Here is an 18,628-nt window from a genome sequence, read left to right on the forward strand (position 1 = left end):
GGCTCTGCACCAGCAGTGCAGAGCCCAACGTGGGGCTGGTTGAACTAATTAACTGTGAGATCATGACCTAAGCCAAAGTCAGACACCTAACTGACTGAGCCACCTGGACCCAATCAAAACCCACCTTTAAACTCACTCTCCTTAGGAGGAAGGCCCGTTGAAGGCAGGTAGCCAACCCCATGGCTACTGATTCTCTCTACATATTCTGACATCTCTCCCATGCTCAGATCTATGCATCCACTGGCCTTGTTAGCCATTGCCAGTGAATATCTCACAGGCACCACTAATGGAACAAGTCCCCAACAGAACTCACAGTGGGCTCCCCAGAACTGTTCCCCTTCGAGGATCACCTATCCCTGGACTGCCATCTCCGAGGATCACCTATCCCTGGACTGCCATCTCCAGCCACCCAAAATCAGTGGGGTCAGCCTTGAGTCAGTCTTCCCTTTCCCTCAAAAGTCTCGACACACCACTATCTGACACCATATACAAAAATTAACTCAAAATAGATTAAAGACTTGAATGTAAGACCTGAAACCATAAAACTCCTAGAAGAAAACACAGATGATAAGCTCCATGACATGGTCTTGGTTCTAATTTTTTGGTCTGATGCCCAAAGCAAAGGCAACAAAAGCAAAAACAAACAAGTGGGACTGTATCAAACTAAAAAGTGTCTGCACAGCAGAGGAAACGATCAACAAAATGAAAAGGGAACCTTCCAAATGGGAGAAAATATTTGCAAATCATATTATCTGATAAGGGGTTAATATCCAAAATAAAGAACTTACATAAGTCAACACCAAGAAACCAAACAATCTGATTAAGAAAGGGCAGAAGACCTGAATAGGCATTTTTCCAAAGAACACATCCAGATGGCCAACAAGTCCATGAAAAGATGCTCAACATCCCTAATCACCAGAGAAATGCAAATTAAAGCCACAATGAGATCTCACTTCATTCCTGTTAGAATGGCTATTATCAAAAAGACTCAAAATAAAAAGTGCTGGGAAGGATGTGGAGAAAACATCCTTGTAGAGCCCTTGTGCACTGTTGGCGGGAGTGGGAATTGGTGTAAATTGGAAAACTGTATGGAGGTTCCTCAAAAAATTAAAAATAAAACTACCATGTGATCCAGCAATTCTTTTTTTTTTTTTTTAAAGAATTTTTTAAATATTTTATTTATTTCTAGGAGAGAGAGAGAGACAGCGTGAGCAGGGGAGGGTCAGAGAGAGAGGGAGACACAGACTCCGAAACAGGCTCCAGGCTCCGAGCTGGCAGTCAGCACAGAGCCCGACGCGGGGCTCGAACCCACGAACCGCGAGATCATGACCTGAGCGAAAGTCGGACGCCCAACCGACTAAGCCACCCAGGCGCCCCGTGATCCAGCAATTCTACTTCTGGATTATTTATCCAAAGAAAATAAAAACACTAACTTGAAACAAAAACCATTCAGCACTATTTTCAATAGCCAAGACATGGAAAATTCTTAAGTGTCCATGGGTGGATGAATGGATAAAAAAAAAAAATGTGGAGCATATATAAAATGGGATATTACTGGGGCGCCTGGGTGGCTGAGTTGGTTAAGCAACCGACTTCAGCTCAGGTCATGATCTCATGGTTTGTGGGTTCGAGCCCTGTGTCGGGCTCTGTGCTGACAGCTCAGAGCCTGGAGCCGGCTTTGGATTCTGTGTCTCCCTCTCTCTCTCTGCTCTCCCCTGCTCATGCTGTTTCTCTCAAAAAATAAATAATAAAACATTTAAAACACTTTTCAATAAAATAAAATGGGATATTATTTAGCCATAAAAAAGGAAATCTTGACACCTGTGACAACATGGATGGGCTTAGACAGTATTATGCTAAGTGAAGTAAGTCAAAGACAAATACCATATGAACTAACTCAGGAAGTGGAATAAAACAAACAAACCCAAAACACCCAAAGAAGATACAGTGAACAGACTGGTGGTTGCCAGAGGCAAGGGTGGGGGTAGGCAAAATGGATAAAGAGAGTCAAAAGGTACATACTTCCAGTTATAAAATAAGTAAATCAATGGGGATGTAATGTACAGTATGGTTGACTATAGTTAATGATAATATTGTATTGCATATTTGACAGTTAAACAGAATAAATCTTAAGTTCTCAACACAAGAAAAAAAGTCTGCAATTATGTACGGTGAAGGATATTAACTAAACTCTGGTGATAATTTCACACTATATACAAATATTAAGTCATTATTTACAACCTAAATTTAAATTTAATGTTTTATGTCAATTATATCTCAATTAAAAACAATTTTACAAAACTTAAGTATATGTACCTATTTCAGGTATCACCGCTCACATCTTGATCACTGGAAGAGCCTCCTAATGTATGTCCTCAAATGAACTCTTGCCTATTTCCTATTCATTTTGTAATACTATATCAGAGTGCCCTTAAAAAAAAGTATAGGGGTGCCTGGGTGACTCAGTCCATTAAGCATCCTACTCTTGATTTCAGCTCAGGTCATGATCTCACAGTTTTTGAGTTCGAGCCCCACCTCAGCCTCTGTGCTGACAGTGCTGAGTCTACTTAGAATTCTCTCCCTCTCTCAAAATAAATAAGCTTAAAAAAAAAAAAGTACAAGTCTACATGCACTACTTCCCTGATCAAGCTCTTGAGTAGCCTGCTGTGGTCCTTGGACTCCACCTTGTAGGCACAGCTCCCAGCCATGATAAATCCCTGGAACCTTGGGTGCTGCCTCTTCCTGGTACTCATACCAATAGAGTCGCCTACTTTGGTACTCATCACTACCTCTTTAACATTGCTTGCCCACACAAGACTGTGGGCCCCAGGCTGGTTTCTGGTTCACTGTGGGCTCTCCACAAATCCTTGTGGAGTGATTCACGGGGTCCTTGTGTGCAGGGAGGGATGTGTTGGAGTGTCCTGCTGGCAGGACTTCCTCTTACTGGCATACAGCCTACTTGAGCCAGAGCCCAGACTTGTACAGCCTTGTTCTAGGGTTTGCAGTGAAGATTCTCATTGTCACCCATCCACAGAATCCCCTGGACTTGGGATTTGGACTGCCTACTTGGTTCTCACTACCTGGCAACTGATCTTCTCAATCGGTGCTGCTCAAACTGTTTTCACGTCAGGGCACCTAAAGAGAAGGATATTTGTATTTGGCGGATGCTGTTACTTGAAGCCAGGAGCAACCAGCTGGGGCTCTGGTGGCTCCAGGGCTGAGCGGGTCAATATCTTTACATGACTATAGCCCACTTGTGACACACTGGTTGGGATGTTTTCCTTTAGACTTGGTGTCCCCACTATCCATAAACATTTACTGAATGGGCCAAGGTGCTACCAGCAGTGATAGCACATAGTGCTGGAGAGCTGACTGTGTACTAGGCATTTTATATCTAGTAACTCATTTAATCCTCACAACGATCCTGTATTTAAATAGTTTTATTATCCTCACGTCATAGTTGAGGGAATTGAAGCCTAAGATACCAAGTAACTCAGCTCAAGGCTGCACAGGTAATAATTGGGAGAAGAGGACTTTGAACCCAGGCTATCTGGCTCCAGAGTATGCTCCCAAATACTCAACTCTGTAGCCTAAGACAGAGATTTGTAGCCGGACGCTTTTAGGTCAGGCCACCTGAAAACCCTTTTTGTATGTGAGCTTGTCCATTTTTCTGAGAAAAAAAAAAAAGGGGGGGGGGTAGTTAAGATTGTCATGAGAGTCTTAGAGGAATTAAAGGTAAAGCACCACTGGTCTTGACGGGAATTCTGACATCTGACCCATCTTATCTGGCCTACTAGGATCCTGGCAGTGACCCCAACCTTGCCCAGGGCCCTGATAATCGCAAGCTCTGGTCCTGGCCTCTCTTGGTCTGCTCCATGACCCTCATCTTTCAGAGTCTTAAGCAGGGAGAGAAATTCTTTTGGTACCCTGTTTCTGTTCACAGCACTGTCAGAAAAAGGACACACGAGACCTAGGTCTGAAAATGAAGCAGATTATAGGTTGAGAAGGGAATACAAAATGGCCTCAAATCTTTTCGGCTGGCTCCTGTGGCTGCTGCTGCACTAGGTGGTTTAATTTAGCACATCTGTACTCTATTGACTTTCTGAGGAAAATCGTGGCATGATTAAGAATGCAGGTTCTAGAGTCAGACAGCCTAGCCTGGGCTCTAACCCAGGTTCTGCCTCTTTGAAGCTGTGTACCCTTGGGCAAGGAACTGAACCTCTAGGAGCTTCAGATGCTACCTGTAAAAAAATGGGAGTAACAGCACCTTCTTCACAGGTTGCTATAGGGATTAAATAAGGTCACAGATATCAGCATTTAGCACAGTGCTGGCACATAAGAAGTACCCTAGAAAAACTGGCTGTGCAGAGGGGATGGAAGAGAAACCCAAAGGGAAATTCTTTTGAAGCAATGGGTATTTCTAAAAATGTAGCCAAATAGTGGGAGAAGCTCTGGACTGTGGGGCACCTGGGTGGCTCAGTTGGTTAAACATCCGACCTCAGCTCAGGTCATGATCTCACGGTTCGTGGGTTTGAGCCCTGTGTAGGGCTCTGTGCCGACAGCCAGCTCAGAGCCTGGAGCCTGTTTCACATTCTGTGTCTCCCTCTCTCTCTGACCCTCCCCTGCTCACACTGCCTCTCTCTCTAATAAATAAAACATTAAAAAAAATTTTTTTAAAAAGAAAAAGTTCTGGACTATAAGTCTGCAGAAATGGCTTCTAATCTCAATTTTTGTTTTTTGAGAGGGAGGGAGGGAATGCGAGGGCACACAAGCAGGGGAAGGGCCCAGAGAAGAAGAAAGAGAGAATCCCAAGCAGGCTCTGAGCTTACAGCACAGAGCCCGATGTGGGATTTGAACTCATAAACCACAAGATCATAACCTGAGCTGAAATAAGGAGTCAGGTGCTTAACTGGACTGAGCTACCCAGGTGCTCCTATATTAACTATTTTAATCTTTAAAATAACCTTATACAGAAATAGGTACATTATCCCCATTTTATGGATGCGGTGACTGAGGCTTAGAAGGAATTTATTCCAAGGTCCCACAGCTAGTAAGTGCGGAAGCCAGGATTCAAAGCCAGACTGGCCGGCCCCAGAATCCATACCTCTCAATATCTGGTGCATTTCTTCCTTCTGCTAATCTAGTGTGACACAATGTCAACACTCAAAACACTTGACTATTGATTGTTTAACTTTCATCTCACCAACTATAACTAGCCCAGTCCTCCTGGACCTGACCACAATGGAAAAAGGGAATAGCTGGTAGCCACGTTTCCCAAAATAACGCTTCTTGTACTCAAAGAAAACAAATCTCCACTCCTTTACGTGTTCTCATGTGCAGGCTAAATATTCAATTTTCCTCCTTAAGCCCATAATATAAACCTTTAAAACAGCCCACTCTTGCTCTTTAACTTTTTCTGATCTCTGATGCTGCCTTCCAACAGAGCCTGATGGCGGATGATGAGAAGGTGCTTTGTGGCTGCCAGGCATGTACAAGCATCTGCCATTTTTTCCCCTTGCCTTTGTGAAACGATGCTCTACTCTGAATCCTTCTGTGCCAGTACTAAACTAACAACAGTGATACTGGCAGAACCAAAGAAAGGCTTGTCACTGTCTCAGGATGGCTGTGACTGGGCATTTCCTGCCTGCACCTGACATTTCAGATTCATAACTCCTGTGGCCTTTGGAGAAAGGATGGCGGGGGAGCAGGGGCAGCTGCTCTGTTTTCTCCTTGTAGGGTATAAGGCTTGCCAGCTCCCCAGTGACCTATGCTGGGTATTAGGGAGAGACAGACTGGGGGTTGGGCGGGGGGATAAGAGCCATGATAGAGTAGGGATGAAAAGGAAGTACTCCTGAGGTGCCTGGGTGGCTCATTTGGTTATGTGCCTGACTCTTGGTTTTGGCTCAGATCATGATCTCATGGTTTGTGAGTTCGAGCCTGACATTGGGCTCTGTGCTGACGGTGCAGAGCCCACTTGGGATTCTCTCTCCATCTCTTTTGCCCCTCCCCACTTCTCTCTCTCAAAATAAATAAATAAACTTAAAAAAATTTTTTTTAAAGAAAAGAAAAGGAAGTACTTTGGACTCTCCCAGAACTTGCAGCCAGCTTGTTTTTTGAATTTTAAAATAAACATGGGGCACCTGGGTGGCTCAGTCGGTTGAGTGTCCGACTTCAGCTCAGGTCATGATCTCACAGTTTGTGAGTTCAAGCTCCACATTGGTTCTTGCTGCTATCAGCTCCACGTTGGGCTTGCTACTGTCAGTGCAGAGCCCGCTTCAGATCCTCTGTTGCCCTCTCTCTGCCCCTCCCTGGTGCTTGTGCTCTCTCAAAAATAAATAAAACATTAAAAAAAAAAAAGAACTTAACCTATTGTTGGCTCTGATGTAGGAAATAGCCCTATGGCTTCATAGTACATAAATGTTTCCTAATGTAAAAGCATAAATTATAATTTATCTGGAATAGATAACATTTGGAAAAGCGTTTGGATCTTTAGGTCTTTCTATGAAAAAAGATGTGCTTTAATTATCTACTCAAAGTAGAAAAATAAGGGTTATGAAAGACAGGAAACTAAACAGTAGCCACATATTTGTGTTTCTCCACTTTGGCACGGTTCAGATCTAATCTGATCCACACGCAAGCTAGGCTTCGCCTTGACTACAGGCACCTGTTCACTATTCCATCATTTTCTGCCAACCCAAACTCCTCAGACATCTGAAATAAGGCTTTCTGTACTCTGCTCCAGCCAGCCCAGAGGGCAACTGTATTTAGAGCCAAGAAAAAGAAAAACACCAAAATATTTACTTGGAAAGAGAACAATGTTCAACTTTGGGGGGAAGAAAAGACTTAATATTCACTCAGAAAATTCCGCATTTGGAAATAAAGAAAAGTTCTCAGAGGAAAAAGTGGCACTAGGTTGGGAGAGACAGAGGCTCAGCAAGTCAAGTGGCAAACAAATTAGAACCAGATTTGGAAAAGCTGTAGTAAAATGATTCAGTATTTGTTATTATAGAAAAAGACTTCAGTGCACACACAAAAGCCTTGGTGAAACAGGCTTGGTTCTGTGGGTTTCCAAAGACTAAAGAGAAAACAGGAAATTAATAACAGAAACTTGCACACATTTAAAACATCAGCTAAACATCTCTTTGCAAATGGCACACTGACTTTAAAAGCCCAAATCATTTTTTAGGATGGTTCCTATTTAGCTACTACAATTTTATAGATTGGCATTAGTCACAGAAAAGACTAATAAAGCAAAGTAGATTCTTTTTAATTCTAAAAGGGCAATGAAAATGCAGACCCCTTTACTGCAGATCAGAATTCATTTAAACTAAAACAGGTAACTTAAAAACCCAATTTTCAGTTATAAGCTTAAGGAGAATTTTAACACTTTAGCTTGCAAACACCCAACACAGAATTGTGGCTGTTTCAAATCCAATTTTATTCCACTGAAAAAAAGAGTCCAGAGGGGCACCTGGGTGGCTCAGTGGTTAAGCCACTGACTTCGGCTCAGGTCACGATCTCACAGTTCGTGGGTTCGAGCCCTGCATCGGGCTCTGTACTGACAGGTATCTCAGAGCCTGGAGCCTGTTTCAGACTCTGTGTCTCCCTTTCTCTCTGACCCTCCCCTGCTTACGTTGTCTCTCTCTCTCTCAGAAATAAATAAAACATTAGAAAAAAAAGTCCAGAATAAAATCATTTTGGAGAGGGTATACTAAGGGTGTGCTTTATACCAATATGCAAATTAATAGATATTATCAAGTTACATCTGACTTGTTTCTGGAATGCAGCCTGGGGTCACTGTTGGCTTGAGAAGGGCTATTTGAAAACAAAACATGCCATTAGCCATCAGGAGGAACTGGATCATCATAGTTATTTAGGTACATAATGTTATTTAAAAAACATCACCCTGGGACAAAAAGGTTAAATTTATTCCATCAGTTCATCAAAATGGAACAATACCCAAATCTCAACTAGAAAGAGAAGGTACATTTAGCTTCTGAATCAAAAGAAAATCAAGGTAAAAGAAAAGTTAGGTTAAAAAAAATCAACATTAGGAGAAAATATTGAAGAAAGAAAACGTAAGACGTGATATAAAAACACCTGCAACTTAAATACACACTAAACAATGATTAAGATGGTAAATTTTATATTATATGTATTTTACCAAAATACACAAAAATTGGGTGAAAAGAAACACATGCAGACACATATAAACCTCCAAGCATAGTATCAAATTCCCACTGGACAAATTGGACTATAACATGAATTCACACAAGCAAAAACACTAAAAGTGAATAAATAATACAAAAAAGGTTCATTGTCATTAGTAATTAAATACAAGAAAGAATAATCATGGTTGTATATATTTACTCCCTTACCATAAAACAAAGTAGAAGTATTAATATCCAACAGACAGTGAGATACCACTACACACCTATCAGAATAGCCCGAATCCAAAACAGTAATAACACTAAATGCTGGCAAGGATGTGGAGGGACGGGAACTTTTATTCATTGCTGGTGGGGATGTAAAATGGTACTCTGGAAGACAGTTTCTTATAAAATTAAACAGTCTTCTTACCAAATGATCCAGCATTGCTACTCCTAAATGAGTTGAAAACATCCACAGAAAGCTAGCACATGGATGTTTACAGCAGCTTTATTCATAATTGCCAAAAGCTGGAAGCAACTAAGATGTCCTTCAATAAACAAACTGTGGTACATCCAGACAATGGAATATCATTCAGCGATAAAAAGAAATGAACAACTGGGGCACTTAGGTAGTTCAATCACTTAAGCATCCAACTCTTGGTTTTGGCTCGGGTCATGGTCTCACAGTTGTGAGATGGAGACCCACGTCAGGCTCTGTGTTGGGCTTGGAGCCTGCTTAAGATTTCCTCCCTCTTTCTCTGTCCCTCTCCCACTTGTGCTCACTTGCTCTCTCTTAAAAAAAAAAAAAGAAAAGAAAAGAAAAGAAAGAAGCTACTAAGTCATGAAAAGACATGGAGGAAACTTAACTGCATTTTGCTAAGTGAAAGAAGCCAATCTGAAAAGACTACATACAGTATGTTTCCAACTATATAACTTCTGGAAAAGGTAAAACAATAGAGACAATAAAAGTATCACTGGTTGTCAGGGATGCAAGGGGAGAGAGGAGGGATGAACAGATGGAGCACAAGGCAGTGAAATGATTCTGTAGGATACTGTAATGGTAGACAAATATCTGACATTGTATATTTGTCAAAACCCATAGAATATACAGCACAAAGAGTGAACCATAATGTAAACCATCAACACTTAGGCCCACCAGGAAAGGTTCAGGATCTGAGATCTAAGAACCTCATCTTCACAATTTACTCCACAAAAAGAATACACAGAAAACAGCATCACTTGCACAAGATGCTTGTTTAAGCCTTTTTTTTTTTTTTTTTTGTGTTTAAGCCTTTTAGACAAGAACCATGAAGACCATCTGGATTAATGGAGGAAAGTCAACAAACTTACACTAAGTGAAGCAAGACATAGGTTGAACATTCACCCAGTTTCAACCTAAAGAAACCTTAACTCCAAGTGAGAAGAGAGCAAAAGAGGCCAAAAAGAAATGAATGGGGTATAACCTTAAACAAAAAAAAAAGCTGCCGGAATGGAAAGATAGTAGCACGGAGTAGAGAGGTGCTTCTCCGGTGGACACTAAACACCTTTACCTGGTTACCAGCTCCTCTGTCTTGGGGTTTCCTGCTATTCTTCCCACAGCCTGCCCATCATAGCTACAACTCATCCCTCCCAATGTCCTGCAGAAAAAGACATCTATTCCTCCTTTAATTCATGCAGTCTAAGGACTAAGGTAGGGAGCTTCTTCCTTCAGGATTTTCCTTCCTTCTAACCACCAGAGGTCTAATAGTTTTTAAATGCAGTATTCCTCACACTGGGCTGTGTTGTGCTTTGCATGTCTTGTGGCAAAGAGGGTCCTGGTGGAGCCTGCATGCAGTACCCTATGGTGATATCTGGGGAATCTGTACATTCTTCACTCAGAGCATGAGGCTGTGGGGAAACAGGCTGGGGGACGGGGGTGGAGTATATATGGGTACGAGCTCTGTGTTGGGCAATGTGGCAGGATCATTCAAAAGTACAAATGGGCCTACCATCTGCCCCAGCAGATGGGTCATGCATGACATGTATGTATGTAGACATACCATGTGTGGAAAATGGCACAGGTCTAAGGTTCGTCATGGCATCCCCGTATGCAGTAATAACAAAAACATTAAAAGCAGCATAAATGTCTATCCATATGGGACTTCTGTACTATGTAGACACAGAGAAATGAGAAAGGTCCTTACACACGAACCAACAAAGATCCTCAAGACATATTAAATTAAAAAAAAAATGGCAAAGTATAAAACAGTGCCTTCTGTATGCTGCCACTGGCATACAAAAATCTGTGGGAAGACAATCCAGAAATTACTAACTAGGGTTGTCTGCGGAAGGATAACTGAGTGACTAGGGAACAGCAACGGAAGGGTGACTTTTTCCTGGACTTACATATCAAAAAAAACTAAGCCTCGGGGCGCCTGGGTGGCTTAGTCGGTTAAGTGTCCGACTTTTGCTTAGGTCATGATCTCGCGGTTTGTGGGTTCGAGCCTAGCGTCGGGCTCTGTGCTGACTGCCAGCTCAGAGCCTGGAGCCTGTTTCAGTCTGTGACTCCCTCTCTCTCTGACCCTCCCCTGCTCACGCTGTCTCTCTCTCTCTCCTAGAAATAAATAAAACATTAAAAAAAAAAAAGTAAGCCTCATGAGTGTTAAATATACAAATGTAAGTATATGTTAAATAAACAAATACAAATAAGTAAACAACAACAAAAACCCCTGGATGTAGGCTTTGCATTCCTTTCGTTGGCTACGGTATTATCTACGATTCTCCATTCACAAGGCATGGCTAGTCCAGTACTGACAGCACAGACTATGTTACATAGCTTTGCAGCAAAACCAAACCTGAAAAACCTGAAAACTTAGCTTCACAGATCATGGATCATATGGAAACGGGAAGCTGAGCATGAGGCAACAGCAAATCTACACAGGATCTGAGAACAGGTTGGCTCTAGCACATTGTATCCCCAGCCTGGTTACAAGGGTCAGTCTAGCTGACATGGTGGCTAGGCAGGGGCTGCCTTTCTCCCTCATTGCTTCTGTGACTTCAGACAGTACTTTCTAGGTTGAGAGGTTGATGATTTTCTCAGAGAGAACTCTGGCCTCCACATCTAAGCCTTAGGTCAGTTCTACGATCTCAAGGAGCCCCCACCCAGTTTTATCAACTTTATCATGCTTTATCAACTACCCCAAAGCAGCAGGACTCCTGACAAGTGAAGAGCAATACAGTGAGAAGCAGCACCAAGCTAACAAGTTCTATCTGCACTTCTTGGAGATAAGCCATTTACTGAGGGCAAGCTCGGGGCAAATGTTAACCCAGAGGCACTAGAAGAAGTGCTCTGACTTACAGCTGGTGAAAATCCAATGTGCTATGAGGTTCTGAATGTCACGTCCGACATCACAGATATTTTTTGATTCGAAGTTGTGAAGAGCCTAAACAGGCCCTGTACTTCTGCCAGCAGAGCAAAGACAACTGTGAGACCCTCACGTTGATACACATTTCTCTACCTTGACCGGGAGCTGCCAGGGCAAGAGGCATCCAAGGTTTTGTCAGTAGATTTTTGGCCACGGGTTAAAGACAATAGCTTCTGCCGTACTTGGATTTGTATCTCAGTGGGTTTTTTCCACTCACCAGGACAAAATTTCCCCATTCTGTTAAATGAAAGATGATGATTACATATCCACTCTAAACACATTTTGTGGGTGATCTGTCAGTGAAGATGGGCTGTATCTTGTGCTCTTGTTTAGCTGGTCAGAGACTCTCCTTACAATATAAACACTGACATCTAAATGACACATGGATAAACACGGCACAGCAGTGAAGGGATTACTCTGCCACAGTATGTGTTTTCCTTAAACTTGACTCTTCTAGGAGGAAAATAACACACTCCTACTTTCTGTTCTACTGCTTGTAACTTGGTGTAATCAGCACCTAACAAAGAATGTGTCCACAACTGAGCTCTTCACTCAAATCTGAATCCTAAATCAGCTCCACTTACTGGGAATTCATTCTAATTGAAACTCCCGAGGCCAGATTTGAAACCCTCTCCTCCAGAACTATGAGCTCCTTAAGACAAGATCCCCGCAGAGGAGTAAACATTGAGTGAAAGAATGAAGGAGGGAAGGAAGGGAGTCCCACTGCCCCAGCCCTGCCCCAGCCCTGCCCCAGCCCCAGCTCCGATGACCACTTTGCCTCACTTGGAAAATCATCTTGCTTCATCTCTGACATCCATGTTCACTGTTCTCCCAGACCCAGGTCAGGAACAGGCTTTCTCTGGCTCATGTCACACCAGACCACCGGTGTCTGGCCTGTTTGCTCTGCACTAAGCAGCGAAGCTGCACCAGGAAGCTGGTCTTTACCATTTCACGAGGGCATAGCTGCATCTTCTCTGTCACTGTATCCTCTGTGCCCAGCACATGCCAGGCACTCACTGGGCCTTTAGTGAGTGCCTGGCATGTGCACTTCCTTTAGTGGAAGGAAGGAAGGATGGAATCTCACCACCAACACTGCTAGCTGGCGTAGGGCTCAGCAGTTTTCAAAATGCTCCTTAGAGCATGTACAGATATGTTATCTCGTTTACTCTACCAAATTCGTGGACTCTCACAATGGGCGTGGGCTGAGAAGATGGCTTGTTTCTTGTCTAATGCAGGCATTCTGCAGATGAAGATACGGAGGCCAGAGCTGCTGGAGAAGTTCCAAAGGATCACGCAGCTAGCAGGTGGCAGAGCCAGGCCTCGCTCCTGAACTGCCAGTGTTCTTCCACTGCACTGACCTGTCTCTTGCTCAGGAACAGTGTTCTTTTAGTTCTCAGGAGAGCAGAAATTTACTCACGTCTAACAACATGTATCCGGCAGCTTATGCAACATCTCCATGCCCAAAAAGCACCTGAAACTCGACACACTCAAAAGTGAATTCCTTATCTATCCCTTCTCACAACCTGCCCCTCCTCCTACTCTCCCACTTCCGTAAATGGTAACTCCATCCTTCAGTTGCTCAGGCCAAAAAAGAGAGAGCCATCCTCAACTTCCATTTCTTTTACATGCCATATCTAATTCATCAACAAATCCTGTTGGCTTCTCCCCCCCACAGTGAGAATCCAACCACTTCTCACTTTTCCACTGCTTTACTTTGGGTCCAAGTCAGCAACTACTCTTGCCTGGACTCTTGCAGTAGCCTCCTAACCGGTTTCCCTACTTCCACTCTTGCCTTCTACAGGTCATTCTTAACAAAGCAGCTGGAATGATCCTGGATGTCAGATCATATCACTATCCGTTTAGAACCCTCCAATGGCTCCTCTCTCACAATGCACAATCTTAATGTGACCTGCTACCAATCCACTCCCACCCCCACATCTCTCCTGCTGTTTCCCCTCTCTTACACTATTGCAGCCATGGTGGCTGGCGTCTTCATGTTCCTTGAATTTACAATATTCAAGGCATACTCCCGCTCTGGGGCCTTTGCTCTTGCTGTTCCCTCTGACTGGAACACGTTTCCCCCAGATATATGCTTGACTCATCCTCTTAACTTCCTATAGCTTTTTGCTCAAATGTTACCTTTTCAGTGAGAACTTCCTTAACTACTCTATTTAAAATTTCACACACTGACTCCAGGAACTCTCTCCCTTCTCTGCTTAATTATCTCAACATAAATTTTACTTGCAATTTGTTTATTGTATGTCTGTTTTATTCACTGCACTATCTCCAGGTACTAGAAAAGTACCTGGCCTCAGGCAGCTAGGCACCAAACATTTGTGGAATAATGAATGAGTGAGTGAATGAATGAACATCCATTATCTTTAAGATCACCCAGTAATTTGAAGGCCTTAGGCCAAAAAAGGAAGACCCTAGTTGAGCTCTGGTCTCCCCTTCATCTCCCCTCACCCCCTTTACCTTCTCAGGTCCGGGGCAATAGGTGCCGTTTGCCAGCAGGTTACAATTCCTGGACCACCAGGTACAAAATTCTGCAGCGTGCTAATTTTTGTTTTTTTTAGCGCCCTGCTATCTTACAAACAGAAGGTCAGGGATAGGTTAGACTAAATATACTACTTAACCTAGATAATAGTACTGACTCAGTAACATTTGCGTTGAGGAGTTTTCCAAGGAACAGTGCTAAATTTGCACTTGTCCATCTGGCTTTTTTTTTTTTTAACTTTTATCATGGATTTCAAATACATACAAAACTAGAAAGAATAGTGTAACGTATCCCATGAACCCAAGTCCACAACTTCAGCAATTACCATCATTTTGCCAATCTGGTTTCCCCTATGCCCCGACTGTCTTTGTAACCCCCAGTAAATATTTCACCTAGCTGTTTTCTTGAAAACTGGGCTGTATATAAGAGACCTTGGCCTTGTAACCATTGCATTCTATCAACAGTGGCAACCAATCTCTCTAGTCTTACCAAACATACGGTGAAACAAGTATTTACACCCATTCCCTTTCTCAACCAATGACTGAAAAAAGAAGTGTCTAAATTCCAAACTGTTTAAATCAAGGGACTTGCCCAATATTCGTCTGGAGGGATTTGGGGTGGGGGATTGTTGTGGCTACAAAATGTACATAGATGCAAACTGTTTTTACTTGTTTGTACCTGATGCAGAATTTCTAGTTCATTCAATCCCGTCAGTATTACTGACTACCTCATAATACAGGCACTAGATTAAGATGATATTAGATAAAGAAAACTCAGCCTCCGTTCTCAAGGAAATCAGTGGGGCTAGGGAGTAGGTTGAGAAGTACACAAATAACTATGATCCATGGCAGAAGAATACGTTCTGTGCCCTAAGAAACATTAAACAAGCCTAAGGCAAAAGCTTCTTTTTAAAAATCAATTTGGGAGCACCTGGGTGGCTCAGACTTTGGCTTAGGTCACGATCTTACGGGTCCTGAGTTAGAGCTCTGCACTGAGGTCTCTGTTGTCAGTGCAGAGCCTGCTTTGGATCTTCTGACTCCCTCTTTTTCTGCCCCTCCCCCACTTGCATTCTCTCTCCTTCTCTCTCCCAAAAATAAATAAGTCTTAAAAAAAATCCATTTGTGGCAAACCATGAGAGACTCTTGAATGCTGACAAAAACTGAGGACTGATGGATGTGGGGGAGAGGGGGGGATGGGCATGGAGGAGGGCACTTTGGGGATGAGCACTGAGTGTTATGTGGAAACTAATTTGACAATAAACTATTTGTAAAAAAAAAAAAAAAAATCCATTTGTAGACCCCAGGGTTTACCCTTTCCTTAACTCTAGTTTTGCCCTCTGCTGTTATTTATTGTTATATAGCCAACAAGAATATTGTAGGAGACCTGGGAATTTGGTGACCCACAGAACAGACTTTGGGATGTGGATCTTTAATGTCACATTTTGCTATTCACCATCCAGTCTTCCGGTGGGAGGGCACTGAAAAGTCCTCCGGGAGCTTGGGAAACAATAGGGCTAATTCAATGCAGGCTGAAGCTAACACCCAAAGCATTCTACCCTGAGGGCATATACACCCAGCAGCTTCAGAAACCAAATAGGATAGTGGGAGTGTGTACAGACAAAGCTAGATCAATTCAGAAGGATTTCCAAGCTCGCGCTCTCTCCTTGCTACCTAAAGGGCTGTGATCGTGGTGATCTATGATCAGTAGTTCCCAAAGAAGGTAGTTCTTTGGACAAACCAAAGGGACCAGAGAGGTTTGGCTGCACAGTGCTGTGTGTGAAGGAAGGAAAGCTGAGAGTGGCAGGGTCGTTTATGTGGCCCTGGAATTAGATGCACAGAAGAGTGTAAAAGGAGGAGTTGGGATGAGAGGGACATTTGCTTTATAATGAATGTTATCAAAATGGGTGAGGGGAGGTGAGGATGGCTGGGAGAAAAAGAAGAGGAAGGATGAAAAAGGCACTGTGAGAAGGGGCAGGGGCGCAGGGAGAGGAAAAAGGGGAAGATTCTGGTTTGAAAAGATCACTGACAACAATAAGGAGGATGCCGTGGGATGTGGGAATATGGGAGGCAGGATCTCAGGGGGATACTGGACAGAACGTGAAGAGGGGGGACCTTAGAATGGGAGGATGGATAGGTTCATGCTGAGATGGAAGGGGCTCATTTCACTGAAACTGGGTACAGGAACTCACTAGATAAAGGGCTAGTTAGATGAAGCCTTTGAGTCACAGGCCGTGGCTGAGGATGGCAGAAGGGAGGCAGTTAGAACACTGAGAAGAGACTGAAAATAGAAAATTATAGGACTACCGGGCCAGCGGGTTTTAGAGTATATGAATTCCCGGAGGCAAGGGACCTAACAGGATGAGAGGGTTTGGGGGAGAGAGCAGGTGAGGTGGCAGACCCCTTAGGGTGAGTGAGCTCATGCAGTAAGGGCTGTGAGAGGATATCTGGACAAAAGATGAAAAGAGGTATTAAGATGTAGGGGACTCCAGGCACATGGGATGAAAAGTCATGAACAGTGGGTTGAGGAAGTCATTAAGCCACGAGCAAAGGATAATAGAAACCTTGGGGTGGGGAGAGGTCATGGAATGAGCTGATGTTGGGCTTAGGAATCATTAGAAAATAAGGAACAACAGGCTCAGGGTGACCTGGAAAACTGTGGAGGTTTGGGGGTAAGAAAGGCAATGAAGCTAGTGGATTTTGAAGGCTGTGGGCTCAAATACTGGCTCTGCTACTTATCTGTCTGATTCTTTATTTACAACCAAACCAAACCAAGAGAAATGGGAAATGGTGGTGGATATAGTAATAACTTCTTGGGGTTGTTGAAAGGTAAATTTAATTTATACAAAGCTTGACACCCAGTAGGTGCTTGGCCAATCATAATTAAAGAGACATAAAGTAAAGAACCAGAGAAGAAGGGGGTCACAGCAGAGAGAAGAGAATGGGGATTCCAAGAGCTTGGTGGCAGAAAAGTAATGTGAGGTATAGGCCCCATCTTCGTTGTCTGTTGAATCCCTATCACCCAGGACAGAGTAAGACCCATAGGAGCTTCTCCACTTAGATTTAAGGGCTCCCATGGGCTAGGCCTGGTGCCAAGTGCTTTGCATGCATCATCTCAGGCAAGACTATTATCCTCCCTTAGCAGAGGTTGAGGCTGAGGGTTCTGAGAGGCTAAATAAATGATATGCCTGAGGTGCTACAGCTGAAGAACCAGGTCAGACTAGGAGTCAGGCCTCTTACCACATCAATGACCTTGGCTTCACAAACATGTTAACTGATGGGGCCTGAGCAAGGGAAATGGGTATGGACTATTAGGAGTGTAGGGGGTCAAGGGAGTGAGGGAATAAGGCTCATGAAGCAAAAAGAACCTGAGGTGAGGTTCCAAGAGTAAACTTCTAGGGTACCCTCTAGGGAGGGTACAAAAATGATTGCAAACAAATATTATCTTGACTGAGAACTGTAGAATTTCACAGTTGAAGGAAACTCTGAGATCGCTTAACCCAACCTTATCACAATACAGATGAGAAGCTGAGGCCGAGTGAGGAAGGGACCTCTCCCAGGTTTCCAGAACACAAAGGTGGCAGATTTGGGACTTGAGTCTGGGACACACACTCAGTCCAGAATTCTTTGATGCCTCCGACCATTACTAGTACTTCATATTCATGCCTACATCTTCCTGGGCACTGGCATGGTGCTCGGGCACTTCTAAGTCATGTGCTGATTGACACTGAGGGGCTGAGGGTGCAGAGAGAGATGTCGGTGGGGGTGATCTTAAGATGAAGGGGGAGTATGGAATGAGGACCATGAGGTTACAGGGCAAAGATGGGATTATTAGATATCAAAGGTCATGTAGAAGATGACTGGGTGGGAAACTATTGGGAGTAGGGCTCAAGAGTTACAAGGAAAGGTTTGAGGAGAGTCACCAAATTTGTGGGCGAACACATGGTAGAACCGTGGGAGTTACCGGACCAATGGGGTCACTGAGAAGGATGGGGGGTCACCAAAGGAGAGGTCTGGGGGTCTTGGGTCTTGAGTCACTAGATGAGAACTGAGGGAGTCACTCGGTTGGTGGGTCCCCGGGCAGTGCTGGGGAAATTCCTGGGTTGGCAGAGTCACTGAGTAAGAACGGAGGTAAGGTTTTAGGGTCAGTGGGTGGGGTGTAGGGTCACAGAGGTGGAAGCGGGCGTGGGGTTGGGAGACGGGGNCGCGCCTCTACCGGGCCCCGGAACCCGTATAAAAAATACAGGGCACGCTCCACCCCGCACCCCCTGTCGCCGCGGCTGCGGTCCTACTTAGCCAGGTTCCCGGGCCCTGGAGCCCAGGCGGTCGGGCTCGGAACCGTGCCCCTCAAACCCCCGCCCCGCCCCCCGGCCGGGTGACGCACGGCCCGCGAGGCCGAGCGCCCGGGGAGGGCGTGATGACGTCACGACGCCCCGGTCAGGGCCTGGGCGCGGCTGGGGAGCCGGGTCGTCGCTATAGCAATGGGGAGCCGCCACCTGTCCCGCGGAGGGACTCGTGCACCTGAGGCGGGAGCCGGGAGGCGCCCGCGACCCCGAGGGCTCCGCGCCGGCTTGTCGGCTG

At 44.3% G+C, this 18,628-nt stretch overlaps 1 protein-coding gene across 5 annotated transcripts in view; it reads right to left on the minus strand.

The window, feature by feature from the left end:
- ZNF76 (zinc finger protein 76) overlaps positions 1-18,628 on the minus strand; it is a 33,941-nt gene that overhangs the window by 14,798 nt on the left and 515 nt on the right. The window lies entirely within an intron of this gene.

The sequence above is a fragment of the Crocuta crocuta genome, unplaced genomic scaffold (genome assembly GCF_008692635.1).
Source record: "Crocuta crocuta isolate KB4526 unplaced genomic scaffold, BGI_CrCroc_1.0 scaffold132, whole genome shotgun sequence".
Classification (NCBI taxonomy): domain Eukaryota; kingdom Metazoa; phylum Chordata; class Mammalia; order Carnivora; family Hyaenidae; genus Crocuta; species Crocuta crocuta.